We start from the raw sequence: 21,219 nt of genomic DNA, 5'->3' as shown, positions 1-21,219 counted from the left end.
CTAATCCTGCTCCTCTCAATACAATACCTGCCCTGCAATCAAAAACACCAAACTGGAGAGTGAGTATATAAATACTCAGTGAGTGGAGTAGAGAGTACTATGCACATGAGACAAGATATAATCATAGCTCTAGGTGAAATCTCAAGAGCATATGAGCAGTCGTCAAGAACAGGGTACACATAACTCAACATAAGAAATAAGGAGTAAATCATCACAATTCCAATCAACTCATCTGGAGCATATATAGAATAATCAAATAAGTATGTATGATAACATGAATATGCTCAACAAGTCATAGTACTGAATCATATAAATCAGGTGTCAATAGGCTGAATCATCAACAAGACAGCTATCGGAAGGTGGGTTTTACGCCCCAGGCGAACCAGCAACAACTCCCTACTGTCACATGCATATGCAGGATAAGACACCATACTGATAATGTAAATGCTGGCCAGTATCCAGAACAGAAATCCATCTCACATCTATATACTAAACGACACCTCGCGGAAATTCTACATCCGCGGAAAGCCATACTACACCTCGCGGGGTCTTACTATGCCCGGCGGCAAGCAGAATATAAGTCGTAGGACCGGCCGATCCTACGCCTAGGGCCGTGTCCCCCCTAGGAAGGGACTGGGCTCCGCCCACCCAGAAGGCTACTATGTGCACACAGGCCGATGTCTAACCCCATCGACTATAGGTGTCCTGTAGATACTGCCAAGCCATGCATAAATGCCAGAATGCACCCTCCCAATACTCTACTAAAAAGGAGTATAATCAAGACTACCACTCACTCGACCACGACCCAATCATAACTAACATCAGGGTTGTGAGTAAGAAGTCAAGGGAGTGCGATGCAATTCAATATACCACTAAGAAAGGCTCTACAAATCTTTGAAATAGAGGAAATGAAATCAATTTACAAAAGAAGTCATTTCACAATTCAGATCCAATTTAATTACTCATAAAGGAGTGTAATCAAAGGTACCACTCACAAGTCTTTGAAATAGAGAAAATGAAATCAATTTACAAAAAAAATCATTTCACAATTTGGAACCAATTTGATTACTCATCAACCCCTCGTAATTCCTTTCAATGTTCCCTCAAATGCATGTACAGAATAATCAAGCATGGAGAACAAAACATAGAGGAATCTACCACAACAATTAATCAATAAGCTCAGGTGGAATCAAGTCACACTTGGCAACATTCATGAAAATGAATAAGGAATGTGCTCATGGTGCAAAGTACAAACTCCCACTCACCTGTCAATCCGGCACAGCCCTGATACGCCTCCAAAAATCTACAGCAGGCAATGAAAAACTTCTTTCTCTTGTTCCCTAGCTTCTTGCCCAACTGTGACATGCATTTACAATACATTTAGTCTTGTATCAAGGGCCATAATCTACGTGCCAATTATAATATAGGAAACTTTAATTGATTCAACTCCCCCGTTTCCTAAATCTTTTTTTTTCTTTCTCTTTTTCTTTTTCTATTAATTAACTCATCATTTATGTGTATTAGGGACTCCCTTGCACGAGTACAAGGTCTCCCTTAGCCTAATCTAGGCTTAATACCCTATTTTGGCATAAAATTTCTTATTTTCCCACCCGGATGAACAGTAACCCGGACCGATAGCCGATTACTTCATCCCAAGTTTGATCCACTTTCCAAACTCCAGATTTGATGAAATTTTTACCTAACATTCTACACTCATAGAGGATTCCAAAGAGTTAACATGCATTGCTATCGGAGGTCGTTTGACCCCCTAAATAATTCACCGAAGTTAGGAAATACAGCCCGATCAAGTGAGGCCGGCTTCGACACAGTTTTTCCGTAGTGCCGGAAAAATTTGTCAAAATCCAATTCTTCCTCTTTTAACCGCCTCTACAACCCTTATCCGACCCCTCTAGACTATATCCACCCTTTGTATAGCCTAATGTCATCAAAAGACTAGATAGGGACGGATATTTACCTTTTTCTTTTTGGAAATCGAGGTCCTTGCGTAGAGGGGAAGGAGATCTACGTTTTTCCCTTCAGCTGGAAGTGCAACCGGGATCCCTCTCCTCCTCGAATCCCCTTCCTCTTCTTCTTTCTTCTTCTTCTTCTTCTTCTCTTTTTTTTTTTCTTTCTCTCTGTGTTTCCATGCCTGAGACCTCCCTCTCCTCTCTGTTTCACGTCTGAGCCACCAAACCCTCCTAATTAAGTCACATCACAATACTATTCACCCTTTGTTTAATATTATTAAATTCCCATTTTGCCCCTAACACTTCAACATATCTGTTGTTATGCCATTAACTTTTGATTCCTTCCAATTTTATCCTTGCCACTTCAACGCATCTACAACTATGCCAGTATCTTTTGATTCCTTCCCATTTTGCCCCTTATATCAATTTAAAGGACTATTCTATCCCCTTTTTATATAAAAAATTTTTTTGGGGTTATTACAGTCATGATGTAGAATATCAAGGTGAAGAGAACAAAGGCCTTGGACGACTTGAAGCTCATCACGAGTTTCCCTTCACTAAAGAAATCATGAAGGAGCATCTACCTCCGAGATTCAAGATGCCGCAGTTTGAACAATTTGATGGAATCTCGGATCCTGCGGACCATCTGGAACGATTCAAGGCTCTGATGCTGCTACATGGTGCTTTGGATGCAGACATATGACGAGCTTTCTTTGTCATTCTTAAAAGGATAGCTCTGTCTTGGTACTCGAGCCTCCAATCTAGCTCAGTTAGCTCATTCAACCAATTCAGCCGGCAATTCGTCAACCACTTCCTCAGCAATAAAATGCACAAGAAGACCTTAGCAAGTTTGTTTATTATTAAACAAAGGCCAAACGAGTTGCTTCCGCAATATATTCGCCGTTTCAATGCAGAAACTCCGGAGGTATGTGATCAAGATCAAGTTGTAGCTACGGATACAATAGATAATGGTCTGAAGAACTTGCACTTCAATTTCTCTCTTTCAAAGAAGCCACCTAAAGACCTATCTAAGCTGTTAGCCTGAGATAAAAAATATATTAATGCCGAAGAGACTATGGTAGCTCAGAAGGAAGCGAACAAAGACCAAACAAAGAAGAACCGCAAGGGCCAAGATGAGTGGAGGCCCAATGAGAACCCAAATGGAAAGTCAAGAAGTGATGAAGGGGCTTCTAGAAGAGCAAAGAGCCCACCTCAGGGATTTAAAAGATACACTTCCCTCAACATTCCGAGGAGTTAGATCTTGATTGAGATCAAGGACTATGTGCATTGGCCGGAAATGATGAAAATCCATCCCAACAAGCAAGATTGAAGGAAATATTGTTGGTTCCACCATGACCAGGGCCATGGTACAAGAGAGTGCATATAGCTCAAGGACGGAATTGAAGACCTTATCCAGAGAGGACACCTCGTTCGGTTATATGGATGACTAGCCCTGATGCAGAGATGCCGACCAGAATCAGCATACCCCAGAAGTGAGGGAGAATAACCAACTTATTGTTGGATTGCCATGGTCTTTGGAATACCAACTTCCTCAGCTCGAAAGATCTATGGTTAGAAGAAAGGCCTGAAGGGGATCTAAACACCCTATGATTACATCGACCTGAAAACTTGATCATATCAAGATTTATCATTAGTAATATCTGCAATACTGAAATTCTATTCTTCATCACTGATTATCAATAAAGCTACGCTTTAGCTCTCCCTCAAATACTATGTAAGCATAACCATAGAAACAATCACTTGATCACCAATCTCAGAGCACAAGTGGTAAGATAACATCAGCCGAGGACAAAAGTCCTAGCTTGATTAGGTAGGCAACACCCGCACGATCCATCCCAAGGACCGCTGGGATGGAAAGTCCCAACTTGACTAGGCCTAGGTGACACCCATGGGATCCATCTCGAGGACTGATAGGATGAGAAGTCTAGCTTGATTGGTCCAAGGAAACACCCACAAGATTCATCCTAAGGATTGCCAGAATAAAAAGTCCGAAATTGACTAGGCCATGGTGACACCCACAGGATTTGTCCTAGGACCACCGAGATGAAAAGTCCCAGCATGACTGGTTGAGGCGACATCCATAGGTTCGTCTTGAGGACTGTTGAGATGAAAAGTCCTAACCCAGGCTAGGTCGGAGGGGAAATGGCAGGATCTAGCCCGATCAATCAGTTGCTAGCCATCAAATAACTCATTTGGAAAAGGAGTCATTAGGCAAAGTTCCAAAATTGCTCAGGTCCAAAAACCAACCTTAAGCCTAATTCTGGTAACTCAACCTCCTAAGTTGAGAATAGGGAGCAAGAATAGCACTTAATCTTGGGCCACGACAGTTCTCAAGCCGACTGCAGAGGACCATGATCTCAGCAAATGCGACCTCTAGCTCCATGAAGCAACCTCAAATACTCGAAAAAATGAAGCAACCTCAAATACTCGGATAGAATCTTCACTCAACTGAAAGTGATTAATTTTTCCCATCGAGATAAATTCTCTTGTGAAGAAATGACTTGGATCCATTCAAATGTGAAAAATAGCTATGGCTGATTAGAGGGCTAAGGTGAAGATAAGCCGACCTAAAGAAGGGACCCAATAAGCTAAATCACATAATCCGAACTCCATGACTTCAAGGCCTCCAAAGGCTAGACCAAGGATCAATGGTCAAAGAGCCAACCTCAATGTGTCTTAGATCAAAGAGCCGACATCAACAGTTCTCAAGTCAAGAAGCTAATCTTAATGGCTCTTAATACAAGAAACTGACCTCGATGACTCTCAGAACAAGAAAATCTCAATGGCTTAGATAATCGAAGATCTACATGACTGATCACATTCCCAGCCTGCCAAGATGCCACATGTCTCATCATACAAACTATTAGTCTTTTCAAATTCCAAATAAATTTGCCCAACATATTCAGCCAAAAATTCACGGTTACCACCTAAAATCATCATGAGCTAAATAGGTGAGCTACGACCTAAAAAATGAGTGGGGTGATGTGGATCATACTTGACCTAGTATCAATACATCTGTCTACTTTCGTAGCCCGAGCTAGAAGAATGGCTTGGGCATAGTAGTGAAGGGCATGTGATGTGGCCAAAATCAGATATGTCTAGTATAAATTGACATGCAACAAGAAACTATTTTTAGCTGGACTTGCATTTATGGGCTGATCCGGATAAGAAAAACTTAGATAACTCTCTGTCTGACTCTAAACTTTAGAGTCCACCTTCGGTGAGACCAAGATTCTTTATCTATAAAAAGGGCTCAGGGTCCTAGGTACGCACACAAGCTACAAACTCTCTGCTTTCTTTTCTCCTTTATCTTTCTACATCTTCTGTTCCATAAAACTTTATTTGACTTAAGTATCGAAGGCTCTTTGGCTGGATCAACTACAACGTCATCTTATGCTCTTTCACAACATGAACTATTAGATCGTACAATAGATCTTTTGAGATTTGTGTATATGGTAGAAGAAAAAGATTAGAATGCTTTGAGAGGTGTGCAAAATGCGATCCAATAGTTGATGTCACGTAAAAAAATCGATCGTTCTTTCGCAAGTAAGATACAACTTGAACCCTAAGACGTGACCTAAACTAGAAAAAATAACACAAAATATTATATAACTTGGTCCTATCATTTTCCAAAATATGTCATGGATGTAATAGATGCCATTGTGTATGCTTCAACTAAATCAAACTTGGCACAACATAGTCCCTAGTGCGCTCAAAATTTAGATTCTTTGTATATAAATGATATGATGGAAATAATGGCTCAATTACTTCCCATGCCAAATAAATGAGTACACTTGTAAGAAAAAGCTTTGTAGTAATTGTTAATTGAGTAAGCTATGATTCATGACTTCCCTGGAGTAAGCCTAACCTATGTCAACCATTTTTAATAGGGATGTACATAAGATTTTGATATTAATAATAAGGCCGCAACTTAGCTTATGTTTTAACCAAATATAATCAACCATATTTATTTGTTGGGTCAGATTTTCCCACAATATGGCATGTTATGTTCGGGGAAAGTGAGAGAGCAGGAGGATGGTTCTAGAGTGCCCTAACATTTCTACATGTTTGCTCTGGAAGAAGTGGCTCCCAAAAGATAACTATTCCTATGTTTTTAAATTGAGTACTCAAGGAGAAGACTAGGAGCTTCAACTCGACCCTACCTTGGCAACCTTGAGAGACTTGACCCAAAAGCATTAAACTAAACATAAAAATAATGGATGGGTTAGCTTATATTAAAAGCCCATGGATTCAACTACATTTCATGCCTCTTGATGAGAGCACAAAAGTGCGATTTATACATCACTTAAATTAGTATTATTGCTAACAAATAATGATAGAAGTGTTGTATTAATATTATATTTTTATGGGGTGCAGGTGATCGTAAATCAAAGTTAAAATGCGCATTGGGTCTGGAAAGATGCATCACCGCAGGTGACCAGCCAACTGCATGGTTCAATCCCAGTTGCACACTAGAAGGAGCATTAGCAGGCTAGGTGCAGCCATATCCAGCAGCAGCATGTCCTCCCCATTTCGTGTGTCCATTTGAAGATCTCCCAGCATCATAACATCGCCAGCATCCAACTTCTCCCAGCCGTCCACGCGTTCAGCCGAGTTCCAGCCACATCAACCTTCTCAGACCTCTCCCAAGTTCCCAGCTTCCACCGAGCGTCTCAGCCTTCCGAGTTTGCATCCCGGTTCCAATCCTCCTTCCGTTCGAGAGCATCTCCACCCCAGTGTCCGTCTGAGTCCGCTTCTCCCGCGAGCCCGCGTACAATCCCCATCCACGCGTCCCAGTTCACAGCGCATCCCAGCTCTGGTGCACAAGTCCAGCCGTCCATCATCCATGGAACTTCTTCCGCGAGCCATCCACGGTTCAGCTCCCACGCACCCTAACCGAGTCCGTGATTCCAGCATCCATGATCAGCAGCCATCAACCTCTTCTGGATTCGCAGCAATTAGAATCCCATCGCACGTCCAAGGCCTTGCTTCTCAGCTCTTCCGCGTCCGATTCTTCCAGATCCACGCACAAATCCAGCTGTTCCCGAGCATCCGCAGCCGTCCATGCGCGTCCAAACACCATCGATCAGCGTCCGCTCCGTGTTCTCAGCTGATCTCCACCGCGTGTGAGGAAGGGGGGAGATACTAGCTTCATATATCTCTCGGCTGGAGGGGGAATGCCATCCTTTCCCATTGAAAAAACAGAGGAGGGCCTCTGCCATCCGAAAAGAAAAAAAAAGAAAGGGAAACAGGGGAGACCCTGTTTCCGAAAAGAAAAAGAAAAAAAAAGGGAAAAATGAAAGGGGGACTAATGTATAAAATGAGTGGCTAATTTCTTAGGGAGGGTGATGGAGGAACCTTTGATGTATTGCTCTTTGAAGTAAACTCTAAACTTTTGCTTTCAATGGTTTATATTTATTGATATGTTCTTGATTCATGCGTAGTTATTTCATAGATAGATCTTTAATGGATTATGATTATTGATATATGGATTGCTTTAGTATTTGATTCGTCGTAGACGTAGAAAGCACGACGGATGCTTAGAAATTGAGTTCATATGTTCATGAAACATATACCATGATTAGATCTATCCTACATTTAATCTTTAATCAAGAACCATAGAGTTTATTCCTTGGATGCAATACCATCAAGGGGGATTCCAGATCCCTACCATCTTTATTTCATTGAATTTTGTTTATTATTCTTTGCATTTAATTTCTGAAAACCAAAACATCATTTTAATCCACAAATTTATTTAACTGAAAATTACATCTAAAAATTACGCTAATAATCTATAGATCGTTCCCTGAGGATTCGACCTCGGACTCCCGAGATTTTACTACTTGTGCGATTCTCCTGCACTTGGGGGAACAATTTTATTTTTGCATCACCTCTGTTCAAGCAGGGCTTGCTTACAAAATTATTATCAGGACTCCAACTTAGGTTCCTCTTTTTTGTTTTCTTTTTTTTCGCTAAAGCAGGTGGATCATACTTGATGAGTATGGATGCATCCAATAACTGTTGGGAATGGTATCCTAAAAGTCAATCGTCAGCATATTGATGATTGAATTTTGTAAATGAATTGACAAATTAATAAAATGTTATTTGGCATTATTCATCATTTTATTGAACATCTTCAAATGAACTCTTATATGATGAAGTCCTTAGGACTTATTTTATGATAAAGAAGGATTTATCTTCAAGTCCTTAAACCTGTTCGCGATCAAATGATATACTATTACTAGGACAACAGCATTATCGAGATTAGGTCGTTGTGAGACATATACGTTAGTTGTCCTCTTAATCAAGGAGTGTAGAGACATTGATATGTCACACAGGTGAAGTGTAGGAATACATCTCACTGAATGTGACCAATTTCGGAACACTCTACTGTCGAGAGATGTTCCGAGTGGATATGGGTATAAGTATCCCTCAGACCTGAGATCACCACAGTGATTAGCAAGCAACTCACTGTACTTTGGTACCGGACTAGCAGAATTTCTAATTTTGGGACGGAAGGTACTGGGTGCGGTCAAGTACTTACGAAATCAGTGAGCGAGTCAAGATGGAATTGACCCCTCATGAAAATAGGAGATAATGCTTTGTGTTCAATTTAGCAAAATCTTGGCTAGGGTAATCCATGTGAGGAGTCATAGAATTTCTAAAGTTGAATCACATCATGGATGCACTAATTACATAGTCGACAGAACTCTAAGGTCATCCTAGCATTAGGAGTCAAAGGGATGAATTATACAGTAACCATAGTCCAGGGTTCCAGAATATTTGCTTCGCATATATTCGGCCTATCCGGACGTCGGGTACCATTGCTAGATGGTCACATCGATTAGTGTAGAAAGTCGCTTCTGTACTATCGGCTTAGGTTCAAACCTATGAGGTCACACGCATAGAAGTTTCCTGATTGATCAAGATAGCTGATGGATGGTGGAGAATCATTTAGGGATAATTTGGTAAATTCGATTGGCGAATTATCCAATAAAATAATTAAAGTAATTATTGGAGGATTAATTAGTAATTAGATTACTAATAAACTCAATTTGATTGAGTAATTGAACTAAGGATGAGCCAAATTGAATTGGATTCAATTCTGGGCTCAATCAGGGTTTTTGACCTGATTGGATTAGGTCTGAATCAAGAGAACTTAGGTTGACCAAATTAAATTAGATTAAATTTATGGTTAATTAAGGATAGACCTAATTGGATTAGGTTCAATCCAAGATAATTAGACCATCCTAATTATTAGGATTTAATTTAATTAAATGGGTTTGATGTGAAACTGTTCGGATCTTGAAATCCACATGTCACATATCCATGCATGGCACCATAAATTAATTTTTTAATATGATTAAAAAATAATTTAATTTATTTAATGGCACCATGGGACATGTGGCACACATCAAGAACCTCTTTCATCATCAGATGGGTCAATGGAGAGATAAATTCATAAAAAAAAGAATAGGATAAGATCAAATTCTCTCTCTTTATGGCATATATTATCCTTATCTTTATCTCACTTCTAATTAAGTTTGAATTTCGAAATTAAACACCATAAAATAACCTTATGACCCTCTAATCTGATAGTGGACATGGGAATTTCGAAATGGAGTGAGGGAATGGGCGACATGATGAATGGTTTAGATTAGATCAAGTTTTGTCATGTGATGGCGCATGAATTTGAATTTTGAATTCAAAATCCTACAAAATCCTCCCCAAATTTGGGATAGTTGGCATGAAGTTAGAGGGGATAGCAACATTAAAAGGACCTCCATCAGCTGGTGGTCGAATTCAAGGAAGAAAGAAAGAAAAGAAGAAGAAAAAAAGGGAAAGAGCCTAATGCATGAAAAGAGAAATCAGCCTTCCACTCGCCATTAATTCATCTACTAAGTTCATGTTGCCATAGCTGTTGGGGATCCCTGATAAGAGTCTTTAGATCATATCTAAGTTCTCTTTAATCTCTCTAAACCTTTCTTCCAAGTTCTTCCAAGAAGGCGGATCAAAAGTTGATAGCGTTGGGAAGATCAAATTTTAACCTCAAGAAATTCTGCGCAAGCTAGCACTTCCGCATGATTGGATTTCTCCAGAAACTTCGCGTGTACTTCTCGTAGAAGCCATTTGTGTGCGTGGCTGTGAAGTCAAGGATCAGATCCATAAGTTTCATCCATCATAAAAGGTATTAATCCTACATCAATCTTTTATTTTGGTGTCAGGGTCTAGGTCCGATTTTCCAAGATTTTACCCTCCTTTAGGGCTCCTCACGGAGTTATCTCCAGAATCCATTCGATGGATATTTGGAGATTAATCGGAATAGAGTGTTTAACTTTTAGATCTGATAGTGAATCATGCATAAAGTTTTAGCATAATTGTTTAAATGATTCTGACATAATCCTATGTGTTCTTACAGTGCTGATTTCTAGATTTAATCTTATATGCATGCACGAATTAAATTATTTGATTCGATTTTTCCGCTCTATTTTTGAAACTTAAAAAGAACTACATATGGCTTAATCCTCCTTATGAAGGGGTACGTAGGCAACCCGATCAGGTTCAGCCATGGTTTTCAAAAAAAAAAAAAAAATTCAGCATGCTTAACACCGAAGAACCTAGGATTCACTTTCAATAACATCAAAAAACAAAATCCTTCTGAGTGCCATGGGCAACTTTCTATCTCCAGTCCACAGGATACTATCGAAGTGACTCGCTTCATAAGCATGACTAAACTACCCATTCATTTTTTAATAGAATTTTATGTATGAGATTTGGAAGTGAGTGTCGACTCAACATAATTAAGTCATCTTAGCCAATCTCAACCCTACAAAGCACAATAACAATTTAGCTTAATGATGTTCGTGGGTAATTCTAGCATGTAGCTGAGTTACTAAAATAGTGGACCAATAATTGAGGAGGGGGATAATGCATGCATTCTCTAGAAAATTTTCTAGTAGAATTGGGTTAAGAAGATTAAAGGAGAGCAAATATGGAGTTTGGTAATTTAGGAAAGAATTTGTCCATTAATAGATAGAATTTGAATTAAAACTAGGAAGTCGGGAACAATTGATTAGAGGTAATTAAGTTAGGATAATGATGTTGCAATCAAAAATGGAAACTTCTCTTCTTTTGTTGCATAAATCGCTATCCTAGATCCACATTTAACCTCCACACAATGACATTAGAGTCTACACCTGGCATGTCTAAGGCCGACCAGGCGAAGATGTCTGCATTGGCATAGAGGAAGTCAACCAGCTGGGTCTAGGTTGCCTTATCCCGCTGCGAACTGATTTGAACAATTCGGTCTGTATTTTCATCACAAAGAGAAATAAGGATGAGCTACTCTGCTAGTTCTCTTTTTTGCTCATTTTTCTCATCTTGAGCATCTAGGCCTTTAATTGGGAGAGTTTCAATAGCCAGTTTTTTTCTTGGAGCATGGCCACGAAATACTGCCAAGCCATCATCTAGTCACCTTGAACTTCCTCCACACCATTCTAGTCACCATTCATCGGAAATGGTGTTGATCAACCCTGCTCTTGGTCGATTATTATTCTACCGCTCGAGTGTTTGCCGATCCCAACCAACGTCATCTCAGCCCTGCTAGTCATTCATATGAAAATCAAGGTACCTTTGTTAGATAAAGGCCTCAATCTTATCCTTTAGCCATAGGCACTCCTCGATGTCGTACCCATATCTCGTGTCGAATCGACAGTACTTCCTTCGGTCCCTTCAGCCTGCTAGTGCCTTCATCCTCTAGGGCCACTTCAAATAGCCTTAGTTTTATATCTCCATGAGTATTTATGTCCTCAGAGTATTGAGAGATGTCTTTCTCTTAAACATATGAGATGGGCTCATTTGCCGTCAGGAGTTCCCTTCATCTCATCTAGGCTTCTCCCTCGGCTCCTTCTCTTCTTGGCTCCTTTTCCTTTTCTTGACCTTGCCACTAGTTGACTCTTGCCAAGTTGCCATTGCATGCTTAGCATTGATATACTTCTCGACTCGGACGAGACGCTCGATCAGGTCTTTCAGAAACCTCTTCTCAAATGAAAAGAGGAACCGAGAAGGCTTTATACTGCTCTTTGGTGTGGTCATCATGACGGAGTGGCTTAGGTCGCAGATCTCTAGTGTGGCTGCATTAAAGCAATCAATAAAACTTTTGAGGGACTCATCTTTCCTTCACTTCACAAAAAATAAGCTCTCCGAGCCCCTTCTTTGCCTTCAGCTTCTAATGAAATGAGTTGCAAATAGCTGATCTGCTCGAAAGAATGGATTAAGCCTGACTAGAAGCTAGAGTACCATAGCCAAACTACCTTTCAAAGTGTTGCCGGAATACTTGACATAACACCACGTTGGTTGTGCCTTGAAGTGTCATAAGAGAGTTGAAGCTCTCCAAGTGATCCAATGGATCTAAAGTCCCATCGTAGGTCTCCAACTGAGGCATCTTAAACCTTCCAGGAAAAATAGTCTCCATAATCCTTGGTGAGAAGGAGGGTTCGATAGTGAACTCCAAATCATCCTCGAACTTGGAGTTCTTGCCTTTGAGAGATTCAATGCGATTTTTTATTTCCTCAATCTTTCAATCAAGAACGGCCTCCTCTTGGAAACCCACTTTAGTCGGCGAGGGAATGAATGGCCTGATATAGAATCTACCTTGGGATGAGAAATTGAAGGACTACATCTCTAGTTTCGTCTAGGATTCTAAGGATGAGAATGATGGCTATGCTGCATTGGACCTCCATGGTGGCTCAGCTCATTTGCGTACTATAGATTGGTAGTCTACTAGTGTAGGTTTTGAATAGTTGCTGTGAGAGCCTGGACCTAGTGGACGAGCAAATTAAACTGCTCAGCATTAATAACTCCAAGTGCTGGTTGAGAGCCCTAAAGAGGTTGAGTTCTCAGGGGACCATGATGGGATCCATCCGACTCCTGGCGAGCTTCCTGTTGTGAAGAAATAGTGGTATCTTGGTGAATTCTCTTAGAATTCATTGTTGCATATCTCAAAATCTCTCAAACCTTCAAAAGGAACTAAGATTCTTCCTCTAATGCTAATCTGTTGTTGCCAAAATTCAAGTCAAGAGGACTGGATGAGCTAGTGAATGAAATGTGGTTGGCTATGCTTGGATTGCTATGTTCGGATGAAGTGGTCAACTTGGACCTAGGAGCCCGAACTAAAAATAAGAGAGAAAATATCGAAGGTCATTGGATTTGAGTGACGGAGGATCCTCCGATTCCTAAGTCAGATAAAGATTTTAGAAAACGCAGGCATACCTGGAGCTTGAGAGAAAGTAATAGTAGCATGAGTGCAAAAGCAAGCATACCTGGAGGTCTTGTAGGTGTAGATTATATAGAGTGAAAGTCGGTGCTCATTATCGAGCAACGCAGGCATGCTCCATAACTGCTCGATAACTGCCCACACGTTATGCATATCTGTGGAGTGATTGATGCGATCTACACATCACTTAAATTAGTATTATTGCTAACAAATAATGATAGAAGTGCTGTATTAATATTATATTTTTGTGGGGTGCAGGTGATCGGAAATCAAAGTTAAAATGCACATTGGGTTCAAAAAGATGCATCATAGTAGGTGACTAGTCAACCACATGGGGTCAGTTCTAGTTGCACACTAGAAGGAGCATTATCCAACTAGGTGCAGCCACATCCAACGATCAAGCTCAGCCATCCAGGTTCATCACCCATGAGTCCAAGGCCACAGCATCCCAGCGTTCCAAGCTTCCTTCAACGTCCACACGTCTGCCTCCCAGCTTAGTGACCGTGATCCCAGGACCCGTGAAGCTTCCACGTTCGCATCCCAGCATTCATCAGCACACGAACGCACACCTCTTCCCAGCAGAATTTCCAGCCGCATCTCAACTTCCATGAGCCCGTGTGCGATTTTCCAGCATTCCTTCCGATCCACCATCTACCTCTTCCGGATTAGCAATCAACCCGTCTGAGTCTATGATCCCAGCTCTGTGATCAAGCTCTTAGCCGTCCGTGAAGCTTCCTTCACGCGTCTCAGCTTCCTTCACGCGTCCGGAGATCCCGCTGCCAGCCGGGATGTATGCTTCGAACGACCACCCAACCTCCCGTGCGTCCACGAAATCCCAGCATTTCCGCATCCTTTCTCAGCAAAGATCCGACTTCATCCTAGCATCCAACGCATCTCAGAGCCCCCAGCCATCTGCGTGTGATCAGCTCCCAGCGCCCTGTGATCATCCCATCCGCTTCTCCCGCGATTCCGCTTCATCCATCCGTGCATCCCATCATCCCAGCCGTCCATGTCACGCTCATCTCCACGTATCCCGTAGGATGAGGGATCGATCTCAGCTGGTCTTCACCACGTGCGCGAAAGGGGGGGAAGGGAGCGGGTTATCTAGGCCATTCGGAAGAAACAGGGGGGGCGATCCCACATTCGAAAACAAGTCCCCATTCAAAGAAAAAAACAGAGAGAGGAAACAGGGGAGGCCCTGTTTCCGAAAAGAAAAGAGAAAAAAAAAAGAAGAAAGAAAATGAAAGGGGGATTAATGTGTGAAATGGAAGGCTAAAGTCCTAGGGAGGGTGATGGAGGAACCTTTGATGTATTGCTCTTTGAAGTAAACTCTAAACTTTTGCTTTCAATGATTTATATTTATTGACATGTTCTTGATCCATGCGTAGTTATTTCGTAGATAGATCTTTAATGGATTATGATTATTGATATATGGATTGCTTTAGTATTTGATTCGTCGTAGACGTAGAAAGCACGATGAATGCTTAGAAATTGAGTTCATATGTTCATGAAACATATACCATGATTAGATCTATCCTACATTTAATCTTTAATCAAGAACCATAGAGTTTATTCCTTGGATGCAATATCATCAAGGGGAATTCCAGATCCCTACCATTTTTATTTCATTGAATTGTGTTTATTATTCTCTGCATTTAATTTCTGAAAATTAAAACATCATTTTAATCCACAAATTTATTTAATTAATTAATCTAAAAATTACGCTAATAATCTATAAATTTCGTTCCCTGAGGATTCGACCTCGGACTCCCGAGATTTTACTACTTGTGCGATTCTCCTGCACTTGGGAGAACAATTTTATTTTTGCATCAAGTTTTTGGCGCCGTTGCCGGGGAACGGCTGATTTATTAGTATAATTTTAGATTTAATTAGTACTTTAGTAGTTAGTCTTTTTCTTTCGAAAAACAAAAAAAAATCTTTACTGCTGTTTTTTTTATTCCCTGCACAGTCTACATCAAACTCTGATATCAAAGAAATTAACCGTCTGATTGAACCCAAATTTGGTTGTCAGGTGCAGGACCTGTGTTTCTTTCATCTGAACGGTCTGATTGACATTCTGAAACTTTTAAGACCATTATATTAATACAAAATCTTGCTGCTTTCTGTTTTGAATTTTCTGCATTTAATTGTTTTAGAATCAGAATTTTATTGTTATCATATCTCATTAACCCTTGTTGCTAATTGAAAATTTTAATTTAAAAAAAAAAACATAAAAAAAAATTTAATCAAATTTTGTATGCTAAGTTGGAATAGGGACGACACCGGTCGATTAAGTCGTACAACTTTAGATCATCCCTTAGGACACATCCTTGAAATTCCTTCGCAGTATCTCACACCTTGTGAGATGGCAAATTTTCCTGATGATGTAGGAAGTCACCATGGTGATGAAGGTAGACCCCCAGTTATGACACTTCGACAATACTTACATCCCACTAGGACTAGTCAACCTTCATGCATGATTATTCCTGAAAATGTAGGACACTTTGAAATCAAACCAGGAGTAATTTAATTGCTGCCAAAGTATCATGGAATGGAATCTGAGAACCCTTATCTTCACCTTAAGGATTTTGAGGAAATTAGCATCACATTTAGAGTGCCAAATGTATCGGAAGATGTCCTTAAATTAACCTTGTTTCCTTTTTCCTTGAAGGATAAAGCCAAAACATGGCTGAACTCCTTGAGACCAAGATCGTTAGGAACATGGCATGATATGCAAAGAGAATTCTTAAAAAAGTTCTTTCCCGCACAAAGGACTAATTTTTTGAAAAGGCACATTAGTAATTTCCAACAAAAAGACCATGAAACATTTTATGAATGCTGGAAGAGATTTAAAGATTTGCTACTCTCTTGTCCTCATCATGGGTTTGAAACATGGAGAACCATTAGTTTCTTTTACGAGGGATTGTCTTCACAATTAAAACAATTTATAGAGACTATGTGCAATGGTCTATTTCTGGAAAAGCAACCCGATGAGGCATGGGACTATTTAGACTCTCTCGCAGAGACTGCACAATTATGGGATATAGGGGATAGAGTGAATAAACCTTTGCCTAAGCCTACTAGCATTCCACACGGGGGCCTTTACAACCTTAATACTCAGGATGATATTCAAGCTAAAATGGCAGCCCTTACTAGGAAGGTAGAGGAAATTGAACTTAGAAGGATTGAACCCGTCAAGACCGTAGAACATAACAGCGAGTGTTGTAGGATTTGCGAGATGCCTGGCCATCTCATCACTGATTGCCCCACAATACCCGCATTCAAGGAAGTCTTGCACGATCAGGCCAATGTTATGAATACCTATCAAAAATCTTTCAATAATCCTTTTTCGGGTACTTACAACCCTGGATGGAAGAACCATCCAAATTTCAGGTGGAGGAATGACCAACCTCAACAAGTATATAACCCAACTCCTCCACCTCCGCACCCTCATTATGCACATGCACCCCCTCAAAAATCCAGTCTCGAAGAAACTTTGCAATCTTTCATGTAAGGTCAAGCTAAAATCAATGATGAATTAAGAAATCAACTGACAACGCTGACCACTGCTTTAAGTGCTCAAGAGAAGGGTAAGCTACCAGCTCAACCACAACCTAACCCTCAAGTCTACGGCGGTAGCAATGCATCATCTTCAACTTTGCATAAAGAGCACGCAAAGAGTATAATAACATTGCGAAGTGGAAAGATTATTGACCGACCAGTCCCAGAACAAACTCAAGCCATACCTGATTCTGACCCTTTAAAGACAAAAGAAAAGGATAACGAAGAAACTGAAGCACCAACATCTACTGAAAAAATTAAATGTCCTTTTCCTGCACCATTTCCACAAAGATTAAAGCCCTTGCAAAAGCTTGAACCAAACTCTGAAATTCTTGAGCTTTTTAAGCAAGTAAAAATCAATGTACCTCTTCTTGATGCAATCAAACAAGTGCCTTCATATGCAAAATTTTTAAAAGATTTGTGCACTGTCAAGCGTCGTTTAAATGTCAAGAAGAAGGCATTTCTGGCTGAAAATGTGAGTGCAATTTTACAGCATAACATTCTTCCTAAATATAAGGATCCAGGTTGCCCAACTATCTCGTGCATCATTGGCAATTTTAGGATTGAGCGAGCATTGCTAGATTTAGGAGCGAGTGTGAACTTGTTGCCATATACGGTATATGAGCAACTCGGTTTAGGTGAGTTGAAGCCAACAACTGTCACCTTACAATTAGCTGACAGGTCAGTGAAGGTCCCTAGAGAAATTATCGAAGATGTGTTGGTCCAAGTAGACAAGTTCTATTTTCCTGTTGACTTTATCGTACTGGACACACATCCGGCTTCCAATTCACCATCTCAGATTCCAGTCATCTTAGGACGCCCATTCCTTGCAACTTCTAATGCATTGATCAATTGTAGGAATGGTGTCATGAAGCTTTCTTTTGGCAATATGACTTTGGAACTGAACGTCTTTAGTATAGGCAAACAACCCAGTGATCATGAAGAAAGTAAAGAAGTTGAATGGGTTGAAACCATTGCGGAAGAATATCTGTTAAAAGAAACATTTACTGAACGGCCGACAATGGTTTGATAGATTGGTGTTCTGAAGGTACTACTGATGATACGGTCCCACCTACTTTAGATAACTCAGATGTCATGATGGTCAATGGGTGGAGACCGAGAATAGAGGAATTTGAACATTTGCCATCTCGAGAAGCAAAGATAGTACCATCCCATGAACAAGCACCTAAGCTCGAGTTGAAACCTTTACCGAAGGAACTCAAGTATGCCTTTCTTGGATCCGATGACACTTTTCCTATAATCATCTCATCTGATCTTGATCATGCCCAAGAAAAAAAATTACTTGGTGTTCTAAAGAATCATAGAGGAGCTTTAGGGTGGTCTATTGCAGACTTGAAGGGGATTAGCCCTTTAATTTGCACGCACCGGATATATTTGGAGGACAATGCCAAAACCACAAGGCAAATGCAACGCAGGTTGAATCCTACGATGAGAGATGTGGTTAAAGCAGAAGTCCTCAAGTTGCTTGACGTGGGTATTATTTACCCAATTTTTGATAGCAAGTGGGTAAGTCCTACTCAAGTCGTGCCCAAAAAAGCAGGTCTGACGGTAGTCAAAAATGAGCAGGGTGAGTTAGTCCCGACTCGTGTCTCCACGAGTTGGCGCATGTGTGTTGACTATCGAAAATTGAATTTGGTCACTAGGAAAGATCACTTTCCCTTACCTTTCCTAGACCAAGTTTTGGAAAGAGTTGCAGGACATAATTTTTATTGTTTTCTCGATGGCTATTCCGAATACTACCAAATCGAGATTTCACCAGAAGATCAAGAGAAGACTACTTTCACTTGTCCTTTTGGTACATTCGCTTTCCGTCGGATGCCGTTCGGGTTATGTAATGCACCTGCAACATTTCAAAGATGCATGCTCAGTATTTTTGAAGACATGAACGAGAAGTTTTTGGAAGTGTTCATGGATGATTTTTCTATTTTTGGCGATTCTTTTGATGATTGTTTACTACATTTACAAGCTGTCTTAGCTCGGTGTATAGAAAAGAACCTGATACTGAATTGGGAGAAATGCCACTTCATGGTGCCAAAGGAAATTGTCCTAGGACATATTGTTTCATCGAAGGGCATGGAAGTTGATAGAGCTAAGATTGACTTAATCGCCAAGCTACCTGCACCCAAGACGGTTAGAGATGTTAGATCATTTTTGGGTCATGCCGGATTTTATAGGAGGTTCATCAAGGACTTTAGTGTCATAGCCCGACCATTATGTAACCTCCTATCCCTTGATACACCGTTCAATTGGACTGAAACCTGTCAAGAGGCATTCGAAAAGTTGAAGTCTATGCTTAGCACTGCACCCATCGTGCGACCATCCGATTGGTCATTACCTTTTGAGATCATGTGCGATGCTAGTGACTATGCGATAGGAGCTGTCCTAGGACAACGCAAGGATAATAAGCCATATGTCATTTACTATGCAAGCAAAACTTTAAATGATGCTCAAATGAATTACACCACCACCGAAAAGGAATTGCTTGCAGTAGTATTTGCATTAAACAAATTTCGCTCTTATATCCTTGGTGCTCCTATTGTTATCTTTACGGATCATGCAGCGCTAAAATATTTACTAGATAAGAAAGAGGCTAAACCACGCTTAATATGATGGATTCTTTTACTCCAAGAATTTGACATCACTATCAAAGATAAAAAGGGAGTAGAGAATGTGGTTGCTGACCATTTATCACGGCTAGTTTTTAATGATTCGGTGCCACAGTTGCCCATCAAGGACTCGTTTCCTGAAGAGCAATTGTTTGCACTTTCTACTATGCCATGGTATGCTGATATTGTAAACTTTCTTGTCACTAACCGGATGCCGGAGCATTGGGGATCGAATGATAAGAATAATTTCTTGCGTGAAGTAAGAAATTATTATTATGATGCTCCTTATTTGTTCAAGTATTGCAATGATCAAATCTTTAGAAGATGCATTCCGGAACATGAGATACAAAGTGTACTCTCTTTTTGTCATGCCAGTGCTTGTGGAGGACACTTTGCATCTAAGAAAACGGCAGCTAAGGTGTTGCAATGTGGTTTTTATTGGCCTACACTATTTAAAGATGCCCACGAGTTCTGTAGGACATGTGACCCATGTCAGCGTGTTGGAAGTCTAACTCGTAGGCAAATGATGCCTCTTCAATCCATTACTGCTATTGAAATTTTTGACATGTGGGGTATTGATTTCATGGGTCCGTTTCCACCATCTTTTGGCCATGAGTATATTTTAGTTGGTGTTGAGTATGTGTCAAAATGGTTAGAAGCTGTTGCCTGTAGAACTAATGATCACAAACCTGTTTTGAAATTTCTAAAAGAAAATATTTTTTCACGATTTGGGATGCCCAAGGCTATAATTAGTGATGGGGGAAAACATTTCTGTAATAAGCCTTTTGAGATTCTATTGCAAAAGTACGGTATCACTCATAGAATTGCAACTCCTTATCACCCGCAGACTAGTGGCCAAGTAGAGTTAGCCAATCGGGAAATTAAACGAATTTTAGAGAAAACGGTGAATCCATCACGCAAAGACTGGCCTTTAAAACTTTCTGACGCATTGTGGGCTTACCGTACTGCTTATAAAACTATTCTTGGTATGTCCCCGTATCGGCTAGTCTATGGAAAAGCATGTCATCTACCTGTTGAAATAGAGCATAAATCGTATTGGGCCATTAGAAAATTAAACTTTGAACTGTCAGATGCTGGTTTCGCTAGAAAATTACAATTAAGTGAATTGAATGAAATTCGTCGGGATGCGTATGACAATGCTAGACTTTGTAAAGAACGAATGAAAATTAGGCATGATAACTCAATTCTAAGAAAATCTTTTGAGCCTGCACAAAAAGTTCTTTTGTATGACTCTCGCTTACATCTATTTCCTGAAAAATTACGATCAAGATGGACAGGTCCTTTCATTGTAAAAACTGTTTTTCCACACGGGGCAGTTGAAATTGAGAATCCACAGGATGGTCAAATTTTTAAGGTAAATGGACACAGATTAAAACCTTTTCTTGAAAATTTTGCAGATGAAGAGGACTCCTTTTCCTTGGGGGAGCCTTCTTATGACTGAACATGAAGGCCAAGGTATGTGTATATTAGTTAGAATTATTATTTTTTTCTTTTATTTCTAGTTTTCTTCTTATTTTGTAGGTCTTCTTTTCTGAAAATCAACAGCTCAAGGTATTCTTCTTCTCTCTATTATTTTCTCTATTGTCTCTCATATATAGTTTTCTTGTATTTTTTACATTGAGGACAATGCAATGTTTAAGTTGGGGGAGGGAAATATTTTGATCAAAAAAAAAAAAAAACTTGTTTTTGCATTTGATTTATTCTATTACTTTCTTTTCTGAGCAAATGCACATGTATTTTCATATTG

The 21,219-nt window shown here is 40.1% G+C and overlaps 2 pseudogenes; one reads left to right on the top strand and one right to left on the bottom strand.

The window, feature by feature from the left end:
• The first annotated feature begins 3,042 nt into the window (after window positions 1–3,042).
• LOC149751002 (uncharacterized) lies at window positions 3,043–20,913 on the top strand (annotated as a pseudogene).
• On the bottom strand, window positions 16,052–16,149 carry LOC120107738 (small nucleolar RNA R71; annotated as a pseudogene).
• Window positions 20,914–21,219: the final 306 nt, after the last annotated feature.

Source organism: Phoenix dactylifera, chromosome 17 (assembly GCF_051530095.1).
Source record: "Phoenix dactylifera cultivar Ajwa chromosome 17, Ajwa_hap1_PhDact_Kaust_v1.1, whole genome shotgun sequence".
Taxonomy (NCBI): domain Eukaryota; kingdom Viridiplantae; phylum Streptophyta; class Magnoliopsida; order Arecales; family Arecaceae; genus Phoenix; species Phoenix dactylifera.
Note: the sequence above shows the minus strand (reverse complement) of the source record. Positions and strands in the feature narration are given on the sequence as shown.